Source organism: Dermacentor variabilis, chromosome 11, assembly GCF_050947875.1.
Source record: "Dermacentor variabilis isolate Ectoservices chromosome 11, ASM5094787v1, whole genome shotgun sequence".
Lineage (NCBI taxonomy): Eukaryota > Metazoa > Arthropoda > Arachnida > Ixodida > Ixodidae > Dermacentor > Dermacentor variabilis.
In genome coordinates this window covers 106,468,792-106,481,609 of record NC_134578.1, presented here as the reverse complement: position 1 = coordinate 106,481,609, position 12,818 = coordinate 106,468,792, and the positions used below count along the sequence as shown (strand labels likewise).

The following is a 12,818-nucleotide window of genomic DNA, read 5'->3' as shown; positions in this document are numbered from 1 at the left end:
AAGCAAACGTCTCGTGTTTGATATGATAAGGCTAAAATTCCTGTGACCAACCCTACAGTTTTCTCTATACATAGTTTGGGTAGACAAATTTTCGAAATAAATTCGACAAAGCATGCCACTACATAATAATCATTTGTCTAGACGGACATCACATCATAGGTAGTACACTAAGTGTAGGTCCTATACAAAGAAAACTATTAACTTGATAGACGCTCCTAAGACATATTCTTCGGTCTGTAGAGGCCATCCAGAGCTGATACGCAAGTTCCGTTAATAGTAAAGTATACCCACTTCGCAAAAAGGCTACAAGATCATGATGTCATTTTCAATACATAAATGCGAACTTGGAACAATCGCTGAAGACGTGCCTCCAGATGCATTAGCGACTGAAGACATGATCTTGTAGCGATATCTTGCTCTAGAGTCTGGAGGCAGCCGAGATTGCAGAGGGAAACAAGGGACCAAGAAGGAGGGTACCTGGAGATAGTTAAGGGAAATGCGTGCCAGGGAAGGTATGGCGGATCGCATGTCGTAGAAATGGGAGAAAGGAAGCGGGGAGTCGAGAAGGAGGATCTTAGTGGGATGTGCGCTGGCTTCACCTCCTTTGGCAGTTTATACGGACTCTGTGAGCTATCGATGTACCGGGCGCGTGTGGAAAGCGACAGGCAGAGCGCCGAACTTCATGAACGGTGCAGCAACGCGAGCCGCGGCAGGCTCAGCGCGAGCTGATCCAGCCCAAGGTGACAAGCCAGCGGCAAGCACCAGCGAACAAGACGGGCGAAAGGCGCGGGCTAGGAGTGCCCGGTGACTCCCGAAGAACGTGCTACGCGGCTCGCAACGACTGGTGTGTGTCAGTTGTTAGGTAGGTCGGCATACCTTAAAGACTCCGCAAACTTACCTACAATCCTGCGCGTAACCCGCGTTGACGAAGTGAAACGTCAATAGAATTTCTTATCTTCACCACTCCTCAGTGTGGCGCCAGAAAAGATATATCAGCAAATGGCCCTGCGCGACAGTCTGTGTGCCGTGAACGGCTACGGATGTTCTGAACAGGCTAAAACACGTTTGCCTGACTACAGTGCACTCGGCCCCTTGCGGAGTTAAATTTTCTACAGTTATTGAGCTTGTGCGCGCCAATGCACCGCGCATACCATATACATTTCTAGCATCCTTACAGTTGGAAGGCATACTTTCGAGTCTTTCACGGTATGTGCGGGGGTGTCGAAAACTGTTGACGAGAAAATGACTGGAGTGATTCGAAGTCAAGGGCTCTTGGCAGCACCATCGTAGTTGCAGACATTCGATGATAAACCGCACGCAAAGGACGCCGATCTCTGTCTTCCAAAATATATAAAGCAAATGCATCCAGCGTTGTGTCTGAAAAAGGGCTCCGAGAAAGCCCGCCACTGTCACTAAACGTCTGCCATCCTTGCTCCACTGTTTCGAACAAATGGGAAACTGGACGGTACAGGTACATCATGGTGTTATTCAAATCTTTATTGCTATATATCCGTATAAATAGGCGCCTATGTACATGCAGCACATATGCACATATGCATGTACAGAATTAGATAAGCAAGCAATTTTGTGGACCCCTACAAAGAAAGAACACCGCAGGGCTGCTGTTGCGCAAAAGTGGCCCATTCTATTGAGTGTACAATAACAATGCAATGAAAAACTATTTCAGTGAAGCTGATGAAGGCTAGAGCTCTGAAGTCCTTGTAAACTTTGAAAATCGTAAATATGTAAATTGCTGCAGTTCACAACAAGTTGTATCTGAGTAAGTGCCTGAAAATGAAAAGTAAATAATGTTGTTCCAGAGGTGATTCTAGGGAATTTTACCGACGGAGAGGCAGCCGTTGCTCTCTGCCGCCGTGGGTGCAGTTCACTGCCACCGAAGGCACACGAACTTCTCATCGAGATAGAATCTCCTTTAACTATAAGCTTGAATCTTCTCGGTTATCCAGGCCAAAAGATTGCGCCTTCTGGATACAATGCGATACTACGAAAGTGAAATGCAGTCATTTTTTGCAAGAGGTTGCTTGGGATGAGCCATCACGGCAAGCTCACCCCTCCCCACGTTTGCTGTTCCTCTTAACAACCACAAGGAGCAACAGGGTAATGATTCCAGGCCTTCGCCCCAATAAATAACTGTATATAGCAGGAAAGATAACATCCTGAGTAAGCTGAAGCATCTGCTACACTAAATGTGCCTGCTTATTTTTAATGCGCAACGGCGACTGCTGAGGGTTCTGTACAGTTCCTTGACAACTATAGACGCTCACTCAGCTTCCTAAGCAACAACTTGCGAAGCTTGGTTATTATCTGCCTTACCTACTCCAGCGAATACGTACCATCCGCAAGTATATTATTCAGGTATACTACTTTCTGAAATCACTAAGGAATTTGCCTTTGAGTCAGGTATCAAAGTGAAGAAGCGCAAAACTGAGTCGGGAGCTTTTCTTAATCATTCTCAACAAAATTTGAAGGAAGACTCGGCTTTACAAATGCGACAAAATGATAGAACAATCTTGTAGTGTGTCTTCGTAATTATTTTCGGCTATTCTTTACTCTTTCTATTTTATCGCTGCAGAATAGCGGGTTGACCGATATATTATTTGAATAAAATGCCTGTGTGGGGTTCTGCATGCATTTCTATTGAGATTCCGTCACAGCAATGAAGTCAACTTAAAAAAATGTGTATTATTTTGAGGTTTTCCGTGAAGACACAGCAATTTGATTATGAGGCGCGCGTTACTGGTGTAGTGTCTACTAATATTGAGAGGTGCATGGTAATATTGTTTAGCTTAGGTCTATATGTGGTACATCGATATTTTTGCATTGCACCTTATCGAAATGCAACCTCTGCTGCCAGAGCGCTGATGCACCGATCACGTGCTTACAGCTCAGCGCTTTATCCGGAAAGGCACCACGCCATCTTGATTTACTATCATCAACCATGCTCTATTCCCGACGAATATAAGGTTGTCAAGAGGTAAATGACGCTCAAAATATTCTCCTCGCCAGGTGGACCGTAGTAGTAAGTGCACTTTATTGATAGCTTTTTCATTGAAATCGCTTATCGAAGATTGTGCAAGTGATGGGAAATAAACAAAAAGTAGACAGGCGAGTACAACACATGAGCTAATATACTTGAACAACGCACGAGCATTTATATCGAGACGGTGTTGTGCAAACGCCGGCATAGTAGCCCTGACTCGAGCAACTGTCGTTGCACTTCTCCCAATCAGGACAACCACTTCCTTCTGCATTTTCGTCTGAAAAACAGAACAAAGCCGTTAGCATAGACTTTTTTGCCACATTCAACGGAATGCTTGCCACATAACATTAGAGGCATGGGCCATATAGCGTGAAACTAGTCTAAACTCCTGACGTCAACTTTGTTAAGAGGTGAGGAGCACTGTCAAGTAGGGAGGGTAACGTTGGGTCGAAACAGCACAATGAAGATAGCCGCGTCTGGAGGGTGGTGCTGGTGCGCACGATCTGTCCGTTTCCACTTACTTAGCTTGAGCTGGCTGGTTGAATATCGTGCAACTGCGGCGTGGAACAGAAGGTTAACAAAGCCGCTGAATCGCATTCTCAGCAAAAGAGTGTTGTCTGAGCGATGTCGTATTCCCGCCGAAAGGGCTCGATAGTGTTTTTGAATCGTTGCATATTAAGGGAAACACTTTTATAATACGCGAATAAAGTCATGCTCTCCTACAGGTTGAAGTAGCCAGTGCCTGGACGACACGCGGGCAGCCATCTTCTATTCCTTTCAGAATGGGGCAGTCTGCGGCTGTTCACAAAAAATTGCCGTTTTTTTCCTCATATTAATGTATATTTAAGGCATACACACCACCGTGACGCATTAGGTTTTCGTAGTTTTGTGACACTGTGTGACAGACAGACGAAGTCGGCCAAGCCCGTAAACTTTCCCCCAATAGCACAGGGTTAACTATAGAAACGAATCGAATTAGAAATGTTATTTTCTTTCCTTTTTTTCTGTCTATTCTTGCATAATCTCTGTGCAAACGTCATATCACATGGTGAGCAATCGCGACGTTTGTGGCGTCGCGTGACAGACAGACGAAATAGGCTGACCCGAAAATTTTTTCACCAATCGTGGAGTGCTGATTGCAACGTTTGAATAGAAGAGTTTGGAATACGTTTACTTTATAGTGTTGCATGCTCTCCTATGTTTTGCGGAAGGAACCGTAAAACGGTGCCAATTGAAGTGTTTTAAGGCCGCCTTGGCAAAGCTACGGCAACAATTATATCCACGAATATTGATAAGCACATTTTACTTTCTATTCCAAACTTTGTCACACTTAAGTACGGAAGTGTACCCTTAAAGATCGACGAAAAGCTGCGCAGTGTCAGAGGTTGCATAGAAAAAATAGTACGTGAAGTTCATTCTTTTGTACTTTGAAGTGGAAGAAAATGTTTAGTAATTTATACCGACCCCATTAGTAAAAAAAATATTCCAATGACGCTAAATCTTTTGTGTGCGGAAGGCTTGTAGGGACCTGCATTCCTTTCTCTAACTGCAAAAAAAAACGTCTAACAATCTGCAACTATATAGGCCATCTTTTCCGTAGCCTCAGTTACTCCAGGCCACATTAGAATTCGTTTGCCTAAAAACTGAACCAATCTGCTGGCTCATGGCTTTCGCCAGTCATACCTTGCGTAAAAGGCAAAGTTTGATATTCCTTTATCAGTCTGGTCACTTGCACATATTAAGGTTTCTAGGTTGTCATTAGGCCATCGACCGGCACAACACCTACTAAGAAGCAGTATGTAGAAGATGTTGAGTCATGGACTGAGTGTATTTTGCAGGTTATCAGTTTACGAGCATGCTTCAACGACTTCGAGCCTGCAATTATGCTTTGAAAAATATGTACCTATCTTACATGCTGCATTTCGTCTCTTTCTCAAGTATGTGGTCGCGCCTCTTGAGGAACTGACACATGGATTGCTTTCGCACGGCTTTAAAGCATGTGCATGCTGCGCTTCTCTACTCACCGATGTAGTAATCTGGAAGGACAACCGCTGGTACACAGCTCGTGTGCATGAACGCTGCATGCGCGATACAGCAAAGATTTAGGAGCAGCAACGAAAGGACGCACACCTCATTTTTATAAATCCGTGCCTCTGCTCAAGAAAAGGAAAGATGTGCACAAATACACGCTGACAATGAGCACGTAAGTTACACTGTCATCACACCGCGAGTCTAAGTACCGATGTAGAAGCGAAGGTTGTGATTTTAACGAAGGCAAGCTGAAGCTCAAGCAGGAAGAGTGAATTCATACAAAATTAGAAGAGGCCGATTCATAAGCAGGTGAGGCACGTGGGAGGAGCGTCCGCAATTTTTTCTCTCCGCCTCAATTTTCTATCTGCATCATCTATACTGACGGCTCGCACTTGTAAAAAAAATATTGCCTGATAAAGACAATGAAACGAATATCTCGTAGCGTGAATTCATTCACAAATAGAGGAAGATTGACATTACACGCGTTTTTGCTTGCGCTGTCATGGCGATTCAATTATTTTCCTTTTTCTGCATGTTTGTCAAGCGTATTCTATATTTGTTCGGCTGTTTTTTCCTGTTTTTAAATTTACTCCAAAACATTGATGCACCACGGCTAGGCTGGAACAGTATCGTTAACATAAAACATGATTTCACAATATTTTTTTTGTTATCGATGGAATTGTCCCCGTATCTGAAAACAATCAAAAGCTACAACAGGAAAAAAAATCGATAATAGCAACACTATTCAAATTTTGCTTGTAGCACTAGTGTTAGTACTATGGCATTTATGTACTACACGATACTTTGTTTTGAACTTGATTTCGTATTTTATCGTATTCGTACATATCAACTGTAAACACCAAGGCGCGCCGCTTAATCGGCTTTGCAGAGAATCGACAGCAGTGTCTTCGGCGGAGACCATGAGGGTCATTCGCGCGAAAGCTAACGTTCATGCTGTGTGGTGGTGCGCGAAATACCCCAGCGTGGTATCCACATTGATCTGAGCGGGACGAGGATAACAATTGAAGCCACAAGGTTTGACGTTGACAGCGCTCTCTAGGTGCCGCATATATATATATATATATATATATATATATATATATATATATATATTGTGGAAACTTATAAGCTATTCTTTGTCATCTGTGCATGATCATCGTCATGTGGGGTTCATATGGGGTTCTTCAGCATTGCTTGTGGGGCTGGCGCTCGAATGTGATCCGTGCTGTGGGCGTGGCCGGTTCGCCGCATCTTTGACGCGAAGAAACGCCGTGATAACTTCGGCGGCACAATATATATATATATATATATATATATATATATGTGTGTGTGTGTGTGTGTGTGTGTGTGTGTGTGTGTGTGTGTGTAGTCATATCATCAGAAGCCAACAAAAACCGGCACTAAGGACAACGTCGGGTCGATTACTTGTGCTTAATAAATTTAAATGAGAGTGGATGAAAAAATAACTAGCTGCAGGTGGGGAACAATCCCACAAACTTTACGTTTAGCGTGCGATGTCCTACCAATTGAGCTACCGCGGCGCCGATTCCCTATACACTTTCATGAGTATTTACGTCCCAGTAGAACCCTATCATTGTTCTACTGGGGGTGTTTCCCAGTAGAACCCTGGGAGCTTAACAGACCTCGGAACATCAGAATTAAACATTTAACAGAATGTGGAACATCATTTCTGCAGCACGCGTCACGACAACGTGATCTTCTTTGGGTGAAGGTAACCGCTCAATAAACCCGCACATGCTGCCTAAAGGCATCAATGTTGCCGGATTCGTGGCCCTCGTCATGTAATAAACGAGAAGAAAGGGTTTAACTGAGGGGCCCGATTTGTATTAGTCTTATCATGTTTCCTGGGTAATTAGTAGCCAACATTCACTGCGCGTCTCTCATCGTACTGGCTTCCTGCGGAGCATTTGTTGAAGGTGCGACACGTCAAATCATGTTAACAATATATTTTAATGCTGAGTAAAGGATCCACATTCTAGGCAAGGTCAACTTTAGTTGATGAGAGATGTGGTCGTTTGTGAAAAGCGCCACTTCCTCTCCGCTCGGGAAGCCTCGCATAGATACGCCGAATCCCACAAAGCATGGGAGGTGTGCAATCGTTTACGTACATTTGAGTCGTAAGCGTAGACTTGATGACTTCGTGCTTGAATAATAATCTTCCTACGAAGAGCGCGTTCAATGATAGGCCTCTTTGAAAAGCTCGAAAATTTCAATCTGGCCTGTTCTACTCTACTCAAGAATAACAGCACGAGGCATTCGTAGCCCTACGTTTGTGAGCAGCATTTGATGAAGAATTGTGTGTGGTACAAAATTGGCTTTTTGGAGTTGCGTACCGGTTACTCCAAGAATGAAGACGATGAGTGAAGCGTGCTTCATCTTGAGAGCCAGACAAACTTGAAGACTGCGTACACAAGAGAGGTTTCAGTAATATGTATCGCAGAGCGAGTACCTAGTCAGCTAGGAACTTCGTGAGATTATCACGAGATTTAAACAGGACGCTCGACTTACCACGCACAATGCTCTTTCGTAGCGGTCAGCGAATATGGGCTGTCGACGATATTCTTTCAGGGTATATATAGTAGTAACTGACGTGCATTATACCAGATGCAGGAAGCATACACCTAGTGCCAGCTAATAAAAAAAGTTTTTATGATCCGCCGGCATAAATTTCATAGTGCGCTTTATCAGTATGACCGCATTGCGCACTAATTCACAACTAACTAATGGCTTGAATTCATTTATGCCCACAGGACGCAAATCAAATTACAGGAATACCAATACCACTAAGCAGTACTTCAGTTTCTGTCATTTGACAAACGTCAGGAAGGCAAACATGTCACACAACAGTTATGCCGGTCGGTCATACATCACAGCGGAGTAAACGAGGCAGCATTGTCAGGATTGTGAAAAGTTTGAAATATTCATGACTTATTAAGCGGAACCTCTTCCTTTTTTCGCAGCATGCGGTTGACTGGATTACAAGTAGTCGTATATATGTAAGTAAATGTCACGTAACTTTCATCTCAGGTAATTGCAGTCTAGAGAATCTGATGTTCCCTGTACAATGGAATGAGACTTGTCAACTAGCTTGAATGGCAACCTTCACTGCAGCTTCCGGCCAGGGGAATGTGATTGAGTCAGATTTGTTTTCAAATTTCTCTGTAGCACCAAATAAACCTAGTTTTTTTATGGCAATTGCTTAGCGATCAAATATAGAGCGCACCGAACATTTTTGTTAAGTGTCTGGCATTACATTTTCATGGATGAAGCAAACGGCTTGTGTGTCATACACCAAGGCAAATTTTTCTTTGCCCGATTTGGAGCTTACTCTATACAGAATTTGGTTAGGTAGACTACTTTTTAAAAGAAATCCACAACGGCGTCTCATAGAACGCCCCTACGCAATAATTTTTGTCTAGGTGGACCTCAATTGCAAGAAAAAAACCAAAGCCGTCAATTCTTGGAAATAAACTACATACAATAATTTCTTCTTGCAAGTGTACGTCACATGTTTATTTTGAAATTGGAAACCGATTTTCATAATGGTTCACTTGCGTGTTTGAAATAAGAAAAATTATTTTCCGCCATGGTGCATAAAAGAAGGCTGACAACGGGAAAAAACGCTGTCCGTAGGTGCTTTACGAGTTCGCACCCCCATGTTGTGAGCGCCGTTTGAGCAACAGCAATCAAAGACACAATCATTAAACAGATGTAAACACTTGATGAGTGCAGAACGAAAATAGAACACTATGATCCGAAAAATATAAATGCAACGATAAGTAAAATTACTTTTCTTCGTCTGTAAAGATATATCTAAGTTTAGCAGTGGACCAAAAAAGTAAATAAAAAATAGCTGATTGATATTGGTTTAACAGCGATGTTAAAGAATAACATAGAGGTTCCATGCGAGAGTTCAAACGGTGCGCCACAATTCCACGTCTGGTAGCACAATTTTGCTCACCCTTTCTTAATGTGCCAGTGTACACTGGTTTATAAGGTCTCACTTCATCATTATATATAGTACTCAGACAATAATGGTATAGTTTGCGTGTCGTGAGAACAGGTGCTCTATGAATAAAAAACACAAGTTTTAGCATTATAACCAGAATTCCACACATGACGTAGGTATCCTTTCCTTATAACGGAGATTTCTTTGTAGGTTGGACAATTTAGGGTTATCCCATGCAAGTTGGGAGTAGTTAACATCTGAATAGAAAATAACTATAAATCAGTACTTTAAGTTTTGCTGAAGGAATGTATCTTAGACAACAAATTATTCAATTTATTCCAGCTGGATTTGGCACCAACAAGTTAGCAAGTGATTCCCAAAACATTTATTAAGTAAATTCCAGACAAAGGCACTTAAAATACTCAGCAATATCAACAGGACGAATTTTGAACATAATATCGGCTTGACGGGACATTGGCCTATTTTTTGTCAGAAAGATAAATAATTTTGTTTTATCTTCATTAATGTTCACAGAATTATAGGAGGAACACTCTTCTAGCTTAATTCTACGGTAATTACTATTAGGGATATGGTGATCGATCTTAGTACCCGCACAAAAAAATTTTAGGGTCATCTGCGTACCCACTGTGCTTGGCGTTCTGAATATATTAACAACGTCCTTTGTATAAAACTTAAGCAGCAAGGATCCGAGTATGCTGCCTTGTGGGACACCACAAAGCAGTAGATAGACGTGCAATCGTGAGTTATCAATTTGTTCAACTTGTCGCCGATGGGATAAATACGACCAAAAAAAGGAACCCGCACCTACCTATACCATACATTCAACGTATCCAGCAAAACTTCATTTTTCACCAAGTCAAAAGCCTTGGAAAAATAAAAACAGGAATCGCTATTTCCATCATTTGAAAATGTCTCAAAACATATTTCTTTTAGTGAAGCAAATCTAATTCTGTATATTTTTATTGCGGAACCAAAATTCGTGAAATTTTAACAATGACTTATTTGTTCGAGAGTCATTAAAAAAATTGGCAAGATAGATGCCGTTCTATAATTGCCTAAGTCACTTTGATTTGCCTTCTTAAACACTACTGCTTTGGTATTTTACATTTTACTGGAAATTTTGATATAGTCTGACAGATATCAAAGATATTCGTAAGAACTGTAGCAATTTCGTGTGCGACATATTTCACAGGAATTATTTGAATTTTATCCCTATCCGTGCTGCTGCAGTTGATTAAACTTGTGATGATTGAAATAATTTTCTATACGGTGACCTGATGGAGAAATAAATATTTTTCATTCCTCATAATCACATATTTACATGCATCTGGGGAACAACCTGATCCACTCTTATTTGCAAAGAAAACATTGAAAGCATCGGCCGCTACATCACCATGCAAATCGCTGCCCTTAATGGCAAGTTTCAATATACGGCCACGACGATTACTTCGGCGCAGCAGTGTATTTAATTTGTAACAAAGCAGCTCGTTCGGTGCATTTCTGTCATACACGAAAGGCGCGAAGTAGTCTTTAGGTGCAATGCAGTTTAATTAGTTTCGATATTCTTTGATAACGGTCTAGTAATTAAGATTACGAGTGTTTAGGACTTGAAAAGTTGTCTGTAGAGCCAAACTTTTGTTCTCATTCTTTTTACCTATGATTTCCAATTTTTTTCTTTGGCGTCTTTTAACAGCAACCTTTAGAGACATCTATAAAAGGCTTCTGGCCGTCGTCCGCATACTCTAAATTGAGAACCTTCCGCCAGTCTACTTGAAGCAGCTCTATTATATACGCGTTAAGAGCCGTGTTAGTTGTTGGATTGTAAATGGTTTCAGCAGGCGAATGTTTAGGAATGCCGACATATCTTAGGCAAAAAATGACCAGCGTGATGGTTACTAATAGAACATGATAAGGCACCAGCTTTTATCTCTCACAATGAAAAATTAGTTATAAACATACCTAGTACTGACAGGCATTCAGTTGGTATTCTCGTGGGTTCACTAATAATCTCATCAAACCCATTCGACAATAGAATAATTTTACATTCCTACTCACTGGAGTATGATTTCCCATATCAATGTTGTAGTTCCCCGTGGCAACTAACTTTTACCTTCTCTCTACAACAACGAAATAAAGCTTTTATTAAACTCAAGAAGTGCTGAGATATGCCCACTCGACGGCCAATTACAGACCGAATATAATAATTTATCTGCAGATAGAGATAACGCTTCGTAATCGGGCGTCACAATACTGAAAGCATTTACTGGTTCGCAGTTCATGTGCTCTAGATTTAGAAATGCAGCAATAGCTCCACGACCGCAAAGACCGTTGAGATACTGTGTATTATAGCCTTCCATTCTAAAGACGTCACTCTGGGTTTTCCTCCACGTTTTACTGATTATGATAACTGGGAAATAGAAAAAAATGACTACGGAATTCTGCGAGAAATGGTTTGTTCCGAAGAGATCTGGCGTTCAAATACACGCATTTCAGGGGATGAGATCTAACTTCAGATACTGCACTGTACGAGTCATCTGGCGAATAGAAATTATGGTCATTCATCATTTTATTTTTTTGGTGAAGGATAACACCAGAAGTTCAAAGGTGTATAGTGGCTGTCCTATTCGAAATAAGTGGGCTCGAACTATTTGTTGAATTTGCCTCATGGTGCACGCACCAGTGCAAAACGCAGCTGGTTTTGCAGCACTCCTTTGACTAAGCAGGCTGCCGAAAAAAGGAAACGGGGCCAAGCGGTGCGGCAAAGTGGTCCAATTTGTCGCTGCTGCTGAAGTGACTATGCATCCTATAGGGAGTTGCGCCGAGCGCGCATAATATCATAATAATAATATCACGGGGAGAAGTGCGATGGCAGCTTCAGTTTACTTCGCCTGCCTGCGTCACAGGAGTGTTGCTACGAAAGGTGTGATTCCCAGGCGTGCGTTCGTAATCGAATATATCCAACATATATATAAAGCCCCATACTGAGGCCTACATGGTCGTTTTGAACTGTACAAGCACGGAATAGTCTTATATGACGTTTCCCTTGAACACTCTCCAAGTAACATGTGACGTAAAATTTGTGTGCATCCTCTGGAAAATACGTGCGTGAACAAAGATGATGCTTTCTACCGCCTTCGTGCTCGTGACATAAGTAGCTAACAGCTATAGGCGGTGACCCCGAACTTTTGCATCTTTTCTAGATCGGCAATATTCTCGTCATTTATGTTCAAACATTGCGTTGTATTTGCGTTTTCGATATGAATACTCCATTTTCTACCATATTTTTTCACCTTCACCTGGGTTGAGAAGGCGGTCACTAGTCGGCTTCTCGCCCAGTAAGTTTCCCTTACTCTTTAAGAAAATGAGTTTGTCCGGCATGGCAATCAAATCGGCGCTCCCCAGCACAGCAGTTCATGGATGCTCACGGGTCACTATAGCAAGTACATATGTGTCCAAGTTCTGGTAAGGGTTTCAAACGTGTCCATGAATCAAAACCTCAGATTACCCAAACAAGGACCAAGCCGGTCGTCCCAGCAAAACACACAATATACTTAATGCACGCAGGACAGAAGAGCAATCAGTAAACGCTTTATGGAATAATGAAATCAGAGCAGCTGGGAGATTAACAAACACATATTCCTAAAAACAAGCAAACAATGTGGCTCTATAGAACATCCTCGCGAGATGGAACTTGCGGTTGAGTCCGAGCTAAACCAGTTCACCATTGGCTGACGAGGGTGGTGGGTAGGAAGTACACGCTTATGTTTTCACAAACACAAAGCTGGTTTCAGAGAC

At 42.1% G+C, this 12,818-nt stretch overlaps 1 long non-coding RNA gene across 1 annotated transcript; it reads right to left on the bottom strand.

Moving 5' to 3' along the window:
• Positions 1-3,030: 3,030 nt before the first annotated feature.
• On the bottom strand, positions 3,031-5,080 carry LOC142563900 (uncharacterized). The gene is made up of 2 exons (XR_012824437.1): positions 5,026-5,080; positions 3,031-3,278 (listed from the first exon to the last, which is right to left on the bottom strand). It is a non-coding gene; the product is annotated as an uncharacterized LOC142563900 (long non-coding RNA).
• Positions 5,081-12,818: the final 7,738 nt, after the last annotated feature.